At 48.6% G+C, this 12,974-nt stretch overlaps 1 protein-coding gene and 1 pseudogene across 2 annotated transcripts in view; both read right to left on the bottom strand.

Annotated features, from left to right (window-relative positions):
* The window catches only part of PKD2 (polycystin 2, transient receptor potential cation channel), a 208,337-nt gene that overhangs the window by 174,259 nt on the left and 21,104 nt on the right, over positions 1 to 12,974 (bottom strand). The gene's annotated exons all lie outside the window — the stretch shown is intronic.
* Positions 12,749 to 12,867, bottom strand: LOC134944870 (5S ribosomal RNA; annotated as a pseudogene).

Genomic DNA, 12,974 nt, shown 5'->3' with positions numbered 1-12,974 from the left:
ACCTGGGGTACAAACGTGGATTTCCCAGTTGTTGCCGTGGCCACCAGGTCTAAAAGACCGACCCCAAATGTCCCTTTTCAAAGGCAATACTTCCAAATGCCGTTTGGAATCCGCATCACCTGACCATTTTACTGGTAGAATTGGACAACGCACTTATACTTGATGCCAGTCGGCAAATATTCCGCTGTGCATCATGCATATATAGAAATGCATCTTTTAAATGCTCTATAGGCAATAATAAGAATTTACTTACCGATAATTCTATTTCTCGGAGTCCGTAGTGGATGCTGGGGTTCCTGAAAGGACCATGGGGAATAGCGGCTCCGCAGGAGACAGGGCACAAAAAAGTAAAGCTTTACTAGGTCAGGTGGTGTGCACTGGCTCCTCCCCCCATGACCCTCCTCCAGACTCCAGTTAGGTACTGTGCCCGGACGAGCATACACAATAAGGGAGGCATTTTGAATCCCGGGTAAGACTCATACCAGCCACACCAATCACACCGTACAACTTGTGATCTAAACCCAGTTAACAGTATGACAACAGAAAGGGCCTCTTAAAGATGGCTCCTTAACAATAACCCGAATTAGTTAACAATAACTATGTACAAGTATTGCAGATAATCCGCACTTGGGATGGGCGCCCAGCATCCACTACGGACTCCGAGAAATAGAATTATCGGTAAGTAAATTCTTATTTTCTCTATCGTCCTAAGTGGATGCTGGGGTTCCTGAAAGGACCATGGGGATTATACCAAAGCTCCCAAACGGGCGGGAGAGTGCGGATGACTCTGCAGCACCGAATGAGAGAACTCCAGGTCCTCCTTTGCCAGGGTATCAAATTTGTAAAATTTTACAAACGTGTTCTCCCCCGACCACGTAGCTGCTCGGCAGAGTTGTAATGCCGAGACCCCTCGGGCAGCCGCCCAAGATGAGCCCACCTTCCTTGTGGAGTGGGCTTTTACAGTTTTAGGCTGTGGCAGGCCTGCCACAGAATGTGCAAGTTGAATTGTGTTACAAATCCAACGAGCAATCGACTGCTTAGAAGCAGGTGCGCCCAACTTGTTGGGTGCATACAATATAAACAGCGAGTCAGATTTTCTGACTCCAGCCGTCCTTGCAATGTATATTTTTAAGGCTCTGACAACGTCCAACAACTTGGAGTCCTCCAAGTCGCTAGTGGCCGCAGGCACCACAATAGGTTGGTTCAGATGAAATGCTGATACCACTTTAGGGAGAAAATGCGGACGAGTCCGCAGTTCTGCCCTATCCGAATGGAAGATTAGATAAGGACTTTTATAAGATAAAGCCGCCAATTCAGATACTCTCCTGGCAGAGGCCAGGGCTAGTAACATAGTCACTTTCAATGTGAGATATTTCAAATCCACCTTTTTCAATGGTTCAAACCAATGGGATTTGAGGAAATCTAAAACTACATTTAGATCCCACGGTGCCACCGGAGGCACCACAGGAGGCTGTATATGCAGTACTCCCTTGACAAAAGTCTGGACCTCAGGGACAGAGGCCAATTCTTTTTGGAAGAATATTGACAGGGCCGAAATTTGAACCTTAATGGATCCCAATTTGAGACCCATAGATAATCCTGATTGCAGGAAATGTAGGAAACGACCCAGTTGGAATTCCTCCGTCGGAACCCTCCGATCCTCGCACCACGCTACATATTTTCGCCAAATGCGGTGATAATGTTTCACGGTGACTTCCTTCCGTGCCTTAATCAAGGTAGGAATGACTTCTTCTGGAATGCCTTTCCCTTTTAGGATCTGGCGTTCAACCGCCATGCCGTCAAACGCAGCCGCGGTAAGTCTTGAAAAAGACAGGGACCCTGCTGTAGCAGGTCCCTTCTCAGAGGTAGAGGCCACGGTTCGTCCGTGAGCATCTCTTGAAGTTCCGGATACCAAGTCCTTCTCGGCCAATCCGGAACCACTAGTATTGTTCTTACTCTTCTTTGCCGTATGATCTTCAATACCTTTGGTATGAGCGGCAGAGGAGGAAACACATACACTGACTGGTACACCCAAGGAGTTACCAGTGCGTCCACAGCTATTGCCTGTGGATCTCTTGACCTGGCGCAATATTTGTCCAGTTTCTTGTTGAGGCGAGACGCCATCATGTCTACAATTGGTCTTTCCCAACGGTCTATTAACATGTTGAAGACTTCTGGATGTAGACCCCACTCTCCCGGATGAAGATCGTGTCTGCTGAGGAAGTCTGCTTCCCAGTTGTCCACGCCCGGGATGAACACTGCTGACAGTGCTATCACGTGATTCTCCGCCCAGCGAAGAATCTTGGCAGCTTCTGCCATTGCACTCCTGCTTCTTGTGCCGCCCTGCCTGTTTACATGGGCGACCGCCGTGATGTTGTCCGACTGAATCAACACCGGCTTTCCTTGCAGGAGAAGTTCCGCCTGGCTTAGAGCATTGTAGATTGCTCTTAGTTCCAGAATGTTTATGTGAAGAGACTTTTCCAGACTCGTCCATACTCCCTGGAAGTTTCTTCCTTGTGTGACTGCTCCCCAGCCTCTCAGGCTGGCGTCCGTGGTCACCAGGATCCAATCCTGAATGCCGAATCTGCGGCCTTCTAATAGGTGAGCCTTCTGCAACCACCACAGAAGTGACACCCTTGTCTTTGGTGACAGGGTTATTCGCAGGTGCATCTGCAGATGCGACCCTGACCATTTGTCCAACAGATCCCTTTGGAATATTCTTGCATGGAATCTGCCGAATGGAATTGCTTCGTAAGAAGCCACCATTTTTCCCAGGACTCTTGTGCATTGATGTACTGACACTTTTCCTGGTTTTAGGAGGTTCCTGACCAGATCGGATAACTCCTTGGCTTTTTCCTCTGGAAGGAAAACCTTTTTCTGAACCGTGTCCAGAATCATTCCTAGGAACAGCAGACGAGTTGTCGGATTAAATGGGATTTTGGAATATTCAGAATCCACCCGTGTTGTCTTAGCACCTCTTGAGATAGTGCTAAAGCTGTCTCCAGCTGTTCTCTGGACCTTGCCCTTATTAGGAGATCGTCCAAGTATGGGATAACTAATACGCCTTTTCTTCGAAGAAGAATCATCATCTCGGCCATTACCTTGGTAAAGACCCGAGGCGCCGTGGACAATCCGAACGGCAGCGTCTGAAACTGATAGTGACAGTTTTGAACAATGAACCTGAGGTACCCCTGGTGTGCGGGGTAAATCGGAACGTGTAGATACGCATCCTTGATGTCCAAGGATACCATAAAGTCCCCTTCTTCCAGGTTCGCTATCACTGCTCTGAGTGACTCCATCTTGAACTTGAACTTTTTTATGTAGAGGTTCAAGGACTTCAGATTTAGAATAGGCCTTACCGAGCCATCCGGCTTCGGTACCACAAATAGAGTGGAATAATACCCCTTTCCTTGTTGTAATAGGGGTACTTTGACTATCACCTGCTGAGCGTACAGCTTGTGAATGGCTTCCAACACCCTCTCCCTTTCGGAAGAGACGGTTGGTAAGGCAGACTTCAGGAAACGATGAGGAGGATCCGTCTCTAATTCCAACCTGTACCCCTGAGATATTATCTGCAGGATCCAGGGGTCTACCTGCGAGTGAGCCCACTGCGCGCTGTAATTTTTGAGACGGCCCCCCACTGTCCCCGAGTCCGCTTGAGAGGCCCCAGCGTCATGCTGAGGTTTTTGCAGGAGCCGGGGAGGGCTTCTGTTCCTGGGAAGGAGCTGCCTGTTGGTGTCTCTTCCCTCTTCCTCTGCCTCGTGGCAGGTACGACAAGCCCTTTGCTCTCTTATTTTTGTAGGAGCGAAAAGGCTGCGGTTGAAAGGTCGGTGCCTTTCTCTGTTGGGGAGTGACTTGAGGTAAAAAAGTGGATTTCCCGGCAGTAGCCGTGGCCACCAAGTCTGATAGACCAACTCCAAATAACTCCTCCCCTTTATACGGCAAAACCTCCATGTGACGTTTTGAATCCGCATCGCCTGTCCACTGTCGTGTCCATAAGGCTCTTCTGGCTGAAATGGACATAGCACTCACCCGAGATGCCAGTGTGCAAATATCCCTCTGTGCATCACGCATATAGATAAATGCATCCTTTATTTGTTCTAACGACAGTAAAACATTGTCCCTATCTAGGGTATCAATATTTTCAATCAGGGATTCTGACCAAACTACTCCAGCACTGCACATCCAGGCAGTTGCTATAGCTGGTCGTAGTATAACACCTGCATGTGTGTATATATTCTTTTGAATAACTTCCATCTTTCTATCTGATGGATCCTTAAGTGCGGCCGTCTCAGGAGAGGGTAACGCCACTTGTTTGGATAAGCGTGTGAGCGCCTTGTCCACCTTAGGGGGTGTTTCCCAGCGCGCCCTAACCTCTGGCGGGAAAGGGTATAATGCCAATAACTTTTTTGAAATTATCAACTTTTTATCAGGAGCAACCCACGCTTCATCACACACGTCATTTAATTCTTCTGATTCAGGAAAAACTGTTTGTAGTTTTTTCACACCATACATAATACCCTGTTTTACGGTATCTGTAGTATCAGCTAAATGTAACGTCTCCTTCATTGCCAAAATCATATAACGTGTGGCCCTACTGGAAAATACGTTTGAATTTCTACCGTCGTCACTGGAATCAGTGCCCGTGTCTGGGTCTGTGTCGACCGACTGAGGCAAAGGGCGTTTTACAGCCCCTGACGGTGTTTGAGGCGCCTGGACAGGCATTAATTGATTGTCCGGCCGCCTCATGTCCTCAACTGACTGTTTAAGGGAAGATAAACCATCACGTAATTCCACAAATAAAGGCATCCATTCTGGTGTCGACCCCCTGGGGGGTGACATCTGCATATTTGGCAATTGCTACGCCTCCACACCAATATCGTCCTCATACATGTCGACACCACGTACCGACACACACCGCAAACTCACAGGGAATGCTCTAATGAAGACAGGACCCACTAGCCCTTTTGGGGAGACAGAGGGAGAGTCTGCCAGCACACACCACAAAGCGCTATATATACAAGGGATATCCTTATATTAAGTGCTCCCTTATAGCTGCTTTAATATATATATATATATAGCCATTAATGTGCCCCCCCTCTCTGTTTTACCCTGTTTCTGTAGTGCAGTGCAGGGGAGAGACCTGGGAGCCGTTCTGACCAGCGGAGCTGTGACAGAAAATGGCGCCGTGTGCTGAGGAGATAGGCCCCGCCCCTTTTTCGGCGGGTTCTTCTCCCGCTATTTTTCCAGTCAGGCAGGGGTTAAATATCTCCATATAGCCCCTATGGGCTATATGTGAGGTATTTTTAGCCTTGTATAAGGTTTATATTTGCCTCTCAGAGCGCCCCCCCCCAGCGCTCTGCACCCTCAGTGACTGCCCAGTGAAGTGTGCTGAGAGGAAAATGGCGCACAGCTGCAGTGCTGTGCGCTACCTTATGAAGACTGAGGAGTCTTCAGCCGCCGGTTTCCGGACCTCTTCACGCTTCAGCATCTGCAAGGGGGTCGGCGGCGCGGCTCCGGGACCGGACTCCACGGCTGGGCCTGTGTTCGATCCCTCTGGAGCTAATGGTGTCCAGTAGCCAAGCAGCAAATCCACTCTGCATGCAGGTGAGTTTACTACTTTCCCCCTAAGTCCCACGTTGCAGTGATCCTGTTGCCAGCAGGACTCACTGTAAAGAAAAAAACCTAAACTAAACTTTCTCTAAGCAGCTCTTTAGGAGAGCCACCTAGATTGCACCCTTCTCGTTCGGGCACAAAATCTAACTGGAGTCTGGAGGAGGGTCATGGGGGGAGGAGCCAGTGCACACCACCTGACCTAGTAAAGCTTTACTTTTTTGTGCCCTGTCTCCTGCGGAGCCGCTATTCCCCATGGTCCTTTCAGGAACCCCAGCATCCACTTAGGACGATAGAGAAAATATACTATCCTTATCTAGGATATCAATATTTCCAGTCAGGGAATCCGACCATGCCAACCCAGCACTGCACCTCCAGGCTGAGGCGATTGCTGGTCGCAGTATAACACCAGTATGTGTGTGAATACATTTTTGGATACCCTCCTGCTTTCTATCAGCAGGATCCTTTAGGGCGGCCATATCATGAGAGGGTAGAGCCCTTGTTCTTACAAGCGTGTGAGCGCCTTATCCCCCCTAGGGGGTGTTTCCCAACGCACCCTAACCTCTGGCGGGAAAGGGTATACACCAATACTTAAGAAATTATCAATTGTTATCGGGGGGAAACCCACGCATCATCACACACCTCATTTTATTTCTCAGATTCAGGAAAACTACAGGTAGTTTTTCCCTCACCGAACATAATACCCCTTTTTGGTGGTACTCGTATTATCAGAAATGTATAAAACATTTTCCATTGTCTCAATCATGTAACGTGTGGCCCTACTGGAAATCACGGTTGTCTCTTCACCGTCGACACAGGAGTCAGTATCCGTGTCGGCGTCTGTATCTGCCATCTGAGGTAACGGGCGCTTTAGAGCCCCTGACGGCCTATGAGACGTCTGGACAGGCACAAGCTGAGTAGCCGGCTGTCTCATGTCAACCACTGTTTTTTTATACAGAGCTGACACTGTCACGTAATTTTCAACAGTACATCCACTCAGGTGTCGACCCCCTAGGTGGTGACATCACTGTTACAGACACTCTGCTCCGTCTCCACATCATTTTTCTCCTCATACATGTCGACACAAACGTACCGACACACAGCACACACACAGGGAATGCTCTGATAGAGGACAGGACCCCACTAGCCCTTTGGGGAGACAGAGGGAGAGTATGCCAGCACACACCAGAGCGCTATATATATATATACAGGGATAACCTTATATAAGTGTTTTTCCCCTTATAGCTGCTGTATGTTTTAATACTGCGCCTAATTAGTGCCCCCCTCTCTTTTTTTAACCCTTTCTGTAGTGTAGTGACTGCAGGGAAGAGCCAGGGAGCTTCCCTCCAACTGAGCTGTGAGGGAAAATGGCGCCAGTGTGCTGAGGAGATAGGCTCCGCCCCCTTTTCGGCGGCCTTATCTCCCGTTTTTCTGTATATTCTGGCAGGGGTTAAATGCATCCATATAGCCCAGGAGCTATATGTGATGTATTTTTTGCCATGTAAGGTATTTTTATCATGTTTTATTGCGTCTCAGGGCGCCCCCCCCCCCAGCGTCCTGCACCCTCAGTGACCGGAGTATGAAGTGTGCTGAGAGCAATGGCGCACAGCTGCAGTGCTGTGCGCTACCTTATTGAAGACAGGAACGTCTTCTGCCGCCGATTTTTCCGGACCTCTTCGCTCTTCTGGCTCTGTAAGGGGGCCGGCGGCGCGGCTCCGGGACCCATCCAGGCTGGGCCTGTGATCGTCCCTCTGGAGCTAATGTCCAGTAGCCAAGAAGCCCAATCCACTCTGCACGCAGGTGAGTTCGCTTCTTCTCCCCTTAGTCCCTCGATGCAGTGAGCCTGTTGCCAGCAGGTCTCACTGAAAATAACAAACCTAAACTAAAACTTTCACTAAGAAGCTCAGGAGAGCCCCTAGTGTGCACCCTTCTCGTCGGGCACAGAAATCTAACTGAGGCTTGGAGGAGGGTCATAGGGGGAGGAGCCAGTGCACACCAGTTAGTCCTAAAGCTTTCTTTAGATGTGCCCAGTCTCCTGCGGAGCCGCTATTCCCCATGGTCCTTACGGAGTCCCCAGCATCCACTTAGGACGTTAGAGAAATGTATGTTATGCTCCTGGATCTCATATGTAAATTTGATGTTAGTGTCCCGTATGTTAACTTCCTCCATCATGGAGATAAATTGCTGTTTGGATCCCGTCCATATCATAAAAGATATCGTCGATGTAGCGAGTGTAGAAGGCTATCTTGCCTCTAGACTCATCTACATCGAAGAACAGGTATTGTTCTACGGTGAACATGAAAGCATTGGCGTACACCGGAGCGGCCGCAGAACCCATAGCGCAGCAGAGTTCCTGCAAGTAGAACTCGTTGTTGAACAAAAAATTTTTTTTTGTGAGAGTCAGTTCCAATAATGAGAGAAAAAATAAGAATTTACTTACCGATAATTCTATTTCTCATAGTCCGTAGTGGATGCTGGGACTCCGTAAGGACCATGGGGAATAGCGGCTCCGCAGGAGACTGGGCACAAAAGTAAAAGCTTGAACTAGCTGGTGTGCACTGGCTCCTCCCCCTATGACCCTCCTCCAAGCCTCAGTTAGGATACTGTGCCCGGACGAGCGTACATAATAAGGAAGGATATTGAATCCCGGGTAAGACTCATACCAGCCACACCAATCACACCGTACAACCTGTGATCTGAACCCAGTTAACAGTATGATAAACGAAGGAGCCTCTGAAAAGATGGCTCACAACAATAATAACCCGAATTTTGTAACAATAACTATATACAAGTATTGCAGACAATCCGCACTTGGGATGGGCGCCCAGCATCCACTACGGACTATGAGAAATAGAATTATCGGTAAGTAAATTCTTATTTTCTCTAACGTCCTAAGTGGATGCTGGGACTCCGTAAGGACCATGGGGATTATACCAAAGCTCCCAAACGGGCGGGAGAGTGCGGATGACTCAGCAGCACCGAATGAGAGAACTCCAGGTCCTCCTCAGCCAGGGTATCAAATTTGTAGAATTTAGCAAACGTGTTTGCCCCTGACCAAGTAGCTGCTCGGCAAAGTTGTAAAGCCGAGACCCCTCGGGCAGCCGCCCAAGATGAGCCCACCTTCCTTGTGGAATGGGCTTTTACAGATTTTGGCTGTGGCAGGCCTGCCACAGAATGTGCAAGCTGAATTGTACTACAAATCCAACGAGCAATCGTCTGCTTAGAAGCAGGAGCACCCAGCTTGTTGGGTGCATACAGGATAAACAGCGAGTCAGATTTCCTGACTCCAGCCGTCCTGGAAATATATATTTTCAGGGCCCTGACTACGTCCAGTAACTTGGAGTCCTCCAAGTCCCTAGTAGCCGCAGGCACCACAATAGGCTGGTTCACGTGAAACGATGAAACCACCTTTGGGAGAAATTGAGGACGAGTCCTCAATTCTGCCCTATCCGTGTGAAAAATCAGGTAAGGGCTTTTATAAGATAAAGCCGCCAATTCTGAGACACGCCTGGCTGAAGCCAGGGCTAACAGCATTACCACCTTCCATGTGAGATATTTTAATTCCACAGTGGTGAGTGGTTCAAACCAATGTGATTTTAGGAATCCCAAAACCACATTGAGATCCCAAGGTGCCACCGGGGGCACAAAAGGAGGCTGTATATGCAGTACCCCTTTGACAAACGTCTGGACTTCAGGCACTGAAGCCAGTTCTTTTTGGAAGAAAATCGACAGGGCCGAAATTTGAACCTTAATGGACCCTAATTTTAGGCCCATAGACAGTCTTGTTTGCAGGAAATGTAGGAAGCGACCCAGTTGAAATTCCTCTGTAGGGGCCTCTTTGGCCTCACACCACGCAACATATTTTCGCCAAATGCGGTGATAATGTTTCGCGGTTACATCCTTCCTGGCCTTTATCAGGGTAGGGATGACTTCTTCTGGAATGCCTTTTTCCTTTAGGATCCGGCGTTCAACCGCCATGCCGTCAAACGCAGCCGCGGTAAGTCTTGGAACAGACAAGGTCCCTGCTGGAGCAGGTCCTTTCTTAGAGGTAGAGGCCACGGGTCCTCCGTGAGCATCTCTTGAAGTTCCGGGTACCAAGTCCTTCTTGGCCAATCCGGAACCACGAGTATAGTTCTTACTCCTCTCCTTTTTATGATTCTCAGTACTTTTGGTATGAGAGGCAGAGGAGGGAACACATACACTGACTGGTACACCCATGGTGTTACCAGAGCGTCCACCGCTATTGCCTGAGGGTCCCTTGACCTGGCGCAATATCTGTCTAGTTTTTTGTTGAGACGGGACGCCATCATGTCCACCTTTGGTTTTTCCCAACGGTTTACCATCTCTTGGAAGACTTCTGGATGAAGTCCCCACTCCCCCGGGTGAAGGTCGTGTCTGCTGAGGAAGTCCGCTTCCCAGTTGTCCACTCCCGGAATGAACACTGCTGACAGTGCTATCACATGATTCTCCGCCCAGCGAAGAATCCTTGCAGCTTCTGCCATCGCCCTCCTGCTTCTCGTGCCGCCCTGTCTGTTTACGTGGGCGACTGACGTGATGTTGTCCGATTGGATCAATACCGCCTGACCCTGAAGCAGGGGTTTTGCTTGACTTATGGCATTGTAAATGGCCCTTAGTTCCAGAATGTTTATATGAAGAGATGTTTCCATGCTTGACCACAAGCCCTGGAAATTTTGTCCGTGTGTGACTGCTTCCCAGCCTCTCAGGCTGGCATCTGTGGTCACCAGGATCCAATCCTGAATGCCGAATCTGCGGCCCTCTAGTAGATGAGCACTCTGCAGCCACCACAGAAGAGACACCCTTGTCCTTGGCGACAGGGTTATCCGCTGATGCATCTGAAGATGCGATCCGGACCATTTGTCCAGAAGATCCCACTGAAACGTTCTTGCATGGAATCTTCCGAATGGAATCGCTTCGTAAGAAGCCACCATTTTTCCCAGGACCCTCGTGCACTGATGCACTGACACCTGGCCTGGTTTTAGGAGATTCCTGACTAGCTCGGATAACTCCCTGGCCTTCTCCTCTGGGAGAAACACCTTTTTCTGGACTGTGTCCAGAATCATTCCTAGGAACAGGAGACGTGTCGTTGGAATCAGCTGCGATTTTGGAATATTTAGAATCCACCCGTGCTGACGTAACACTAACTGAGATAGTGCTACTCCGACTTCTAACTGTTCCCTGGACCGTGCCCTTATCAGGAGATCGTCCAAGTAAGGGATAATTAAAACGCCTTTTCTTCGAAGAAGAATCATCATTTCGGCCATTACCTTGGTAAAGACCCGAGGTGCCGTGGACAATCCAAACGGCAGCGTCTGAAACTGATAATGACAGTTTTGTACTACAAACCTGAGGTACCCTTGGTGAGAAGGGTAGATTGGGACGTGGAGATAAGCATCTTTGATGTCCAGAGACACCATATAGTCCCCTTCTTCCAGGTTTGCTATCACTGCTCTGAGTGACTCCATCTTGAATTTGAACCTCTTTATGTAAGTGTTCAAGGATTTTAGATTTAAAATTGGTCTCACCGAGCCGTCCGGCTTCGGTACCACAAACAGCGTGGAATAATACCCCTTTCCCTGTTGTAGGAGAGGTACCTTGATTATCACCTGCTGGGAATACAGCTTGTGAATGGCTTCCAAAACTGCCTCCCTGTCGGAGGGAGACTTTGGTAGAGCAGACTTCAGGAACCGGCGAGGGGGAGACGTCTCGAATTCCAGTTTGTACCCCTGTGATACTACCTGCAGAATCCAGGGGTCCACTTGCGAGTGAGCCCACTGCGCGTTGAAATTTTTGAGACGGGCCCTCACCGTGTCCACTTGTAAAGCCCCAGCGTCATGCTGAAGACTTGGCAGAAGCAGAGGAGGGCTTCTGCTCCTGGGAAGAGGCTGCCTGGTGCAGTCTTTTTCCTCTTCCTCTGCCCCGGGGCAGAAATGAGTGGCCTTTTGCCCGCCTGTACTTATGGGAACGAAAGGACTGAGTTTGAAAAGACGGTGTCTTTTTCTGCTGAGAGGTGACCTGGGGTAAAAAGGTGGACTTTCCGGCCGTTGCCGTGGCCACCAGGTCCGATAGACCGGCCCCAAATAACTCCTCCCCTTTAAACGGCAATACTTCCATATGCCGTTTGGAATCCGCATCCCCTGACCACTGTCGCGTCCATAACGCTCTTCTGGCAGAAATGGACATAGCACTCACTCTTGATGCCAGGGTGCAAATATCCCTCTGTGCATCACGCATATATAGTAATGCATCCTTCAAATGCTCTATAGTTAGTAATATACTGTCCCTATCCAGGGTATCAATATTTTCAGTCAGGGAATCCGACCACGCAACTCCAGCACTGCACATCCAGGCTGATGCGATTGCTGGTCGCAGTATAACACCAGTATGTGTGTATATACCCTTCAGGATATTTTCCAGCCTTCTATCCGCTGGTTCTTTGAGGGCGGCCGTATCAGGAGACGGTAACGCTACTTGTTTAGATAAACGTGTGAGCGCTTTATCTACTCTAGGGGGTGTTTCCCAACGCGCCCTAACCTCTGGCGGGAAAGGGTATAGTTGAATGTATTGGGGGTATACCGCACTGGAGAATGGTAAGGTATCTAATAGATATTGTTAGAACCAAAATACATAATACAACGAGAAAATCTGAGTTTTCTAATGTTATCTTGAGTTTGGTGGTGCACCCTGAGTCAGTGGTAAGACATACAACAAAAGGGAGAGAAGAAGACTCTTTTGTGGGTGCACTCTTGTATGTTTAAGAGGTCTCAGAAGAGACAATAAGTAAAGATTATAAATGAATTTTTAAATATAACTTTTATTAACAATAATTGATAAAATAGTAGAGTTTACTGTCAAAAATTGGAGGTAGGGGTGGGGGGAAGGGTGGGGGGGAGTTGGGGAAAAGAAAGGGGGAACACAGAACTAATTAATTACAGTGTAAATACTGAATATTGTTCTGGAATGCCTGGGTGCGATAATAACAGCTGGAGACCCTGAAAATTGAAGCGTTTTTATTCTCTCATGAGCGATGATGAGGAGACAGATGGGATGATTAAAGATAGAATGAGCAAGATGAATCTGCTGTCAGTGTTAGACGCTGAGCAAAACCGTCCAGGAATTTCTACTAAACTGAGTATTCCTCGAGAGTCTCCCACTCGAGTACTGACCCAGCCCTACACTGCTTAGCTTCCAAGATCGGAAGGATTCGGGCGTTACCAGTGTGGTATGATAGTAGAAAAAATATTAGATATCGAGGGCTCGAGAATCACTGATGAGAGTTCACGAAAATGGAGAAATAAGAGAAAAGAAAAGACAAGAGAATGGGTGGAGGAGGAAAATAGGGG

This window comes from Pseudophryne corroboree, chromosome 1 (assembly GCF_028390025.1).
Source record: "Pseudophryne corroboree isolate aPseCor3 chromosome 1, aPseCor3.hap2, whole genome shotgun sequence".
In the NCBI taxonomy this organism is placed as follows: Eukaryota; Metazoa; Chordata; class Amphibia; order Anura; family Myobatrachidae; genus Pseudophryne; species Pseudophryne corroboree.
Note: the sequence above shows the minus strand (reverse complement) of the source record. Positions and strands in the feature narration are given on the sequence as shown.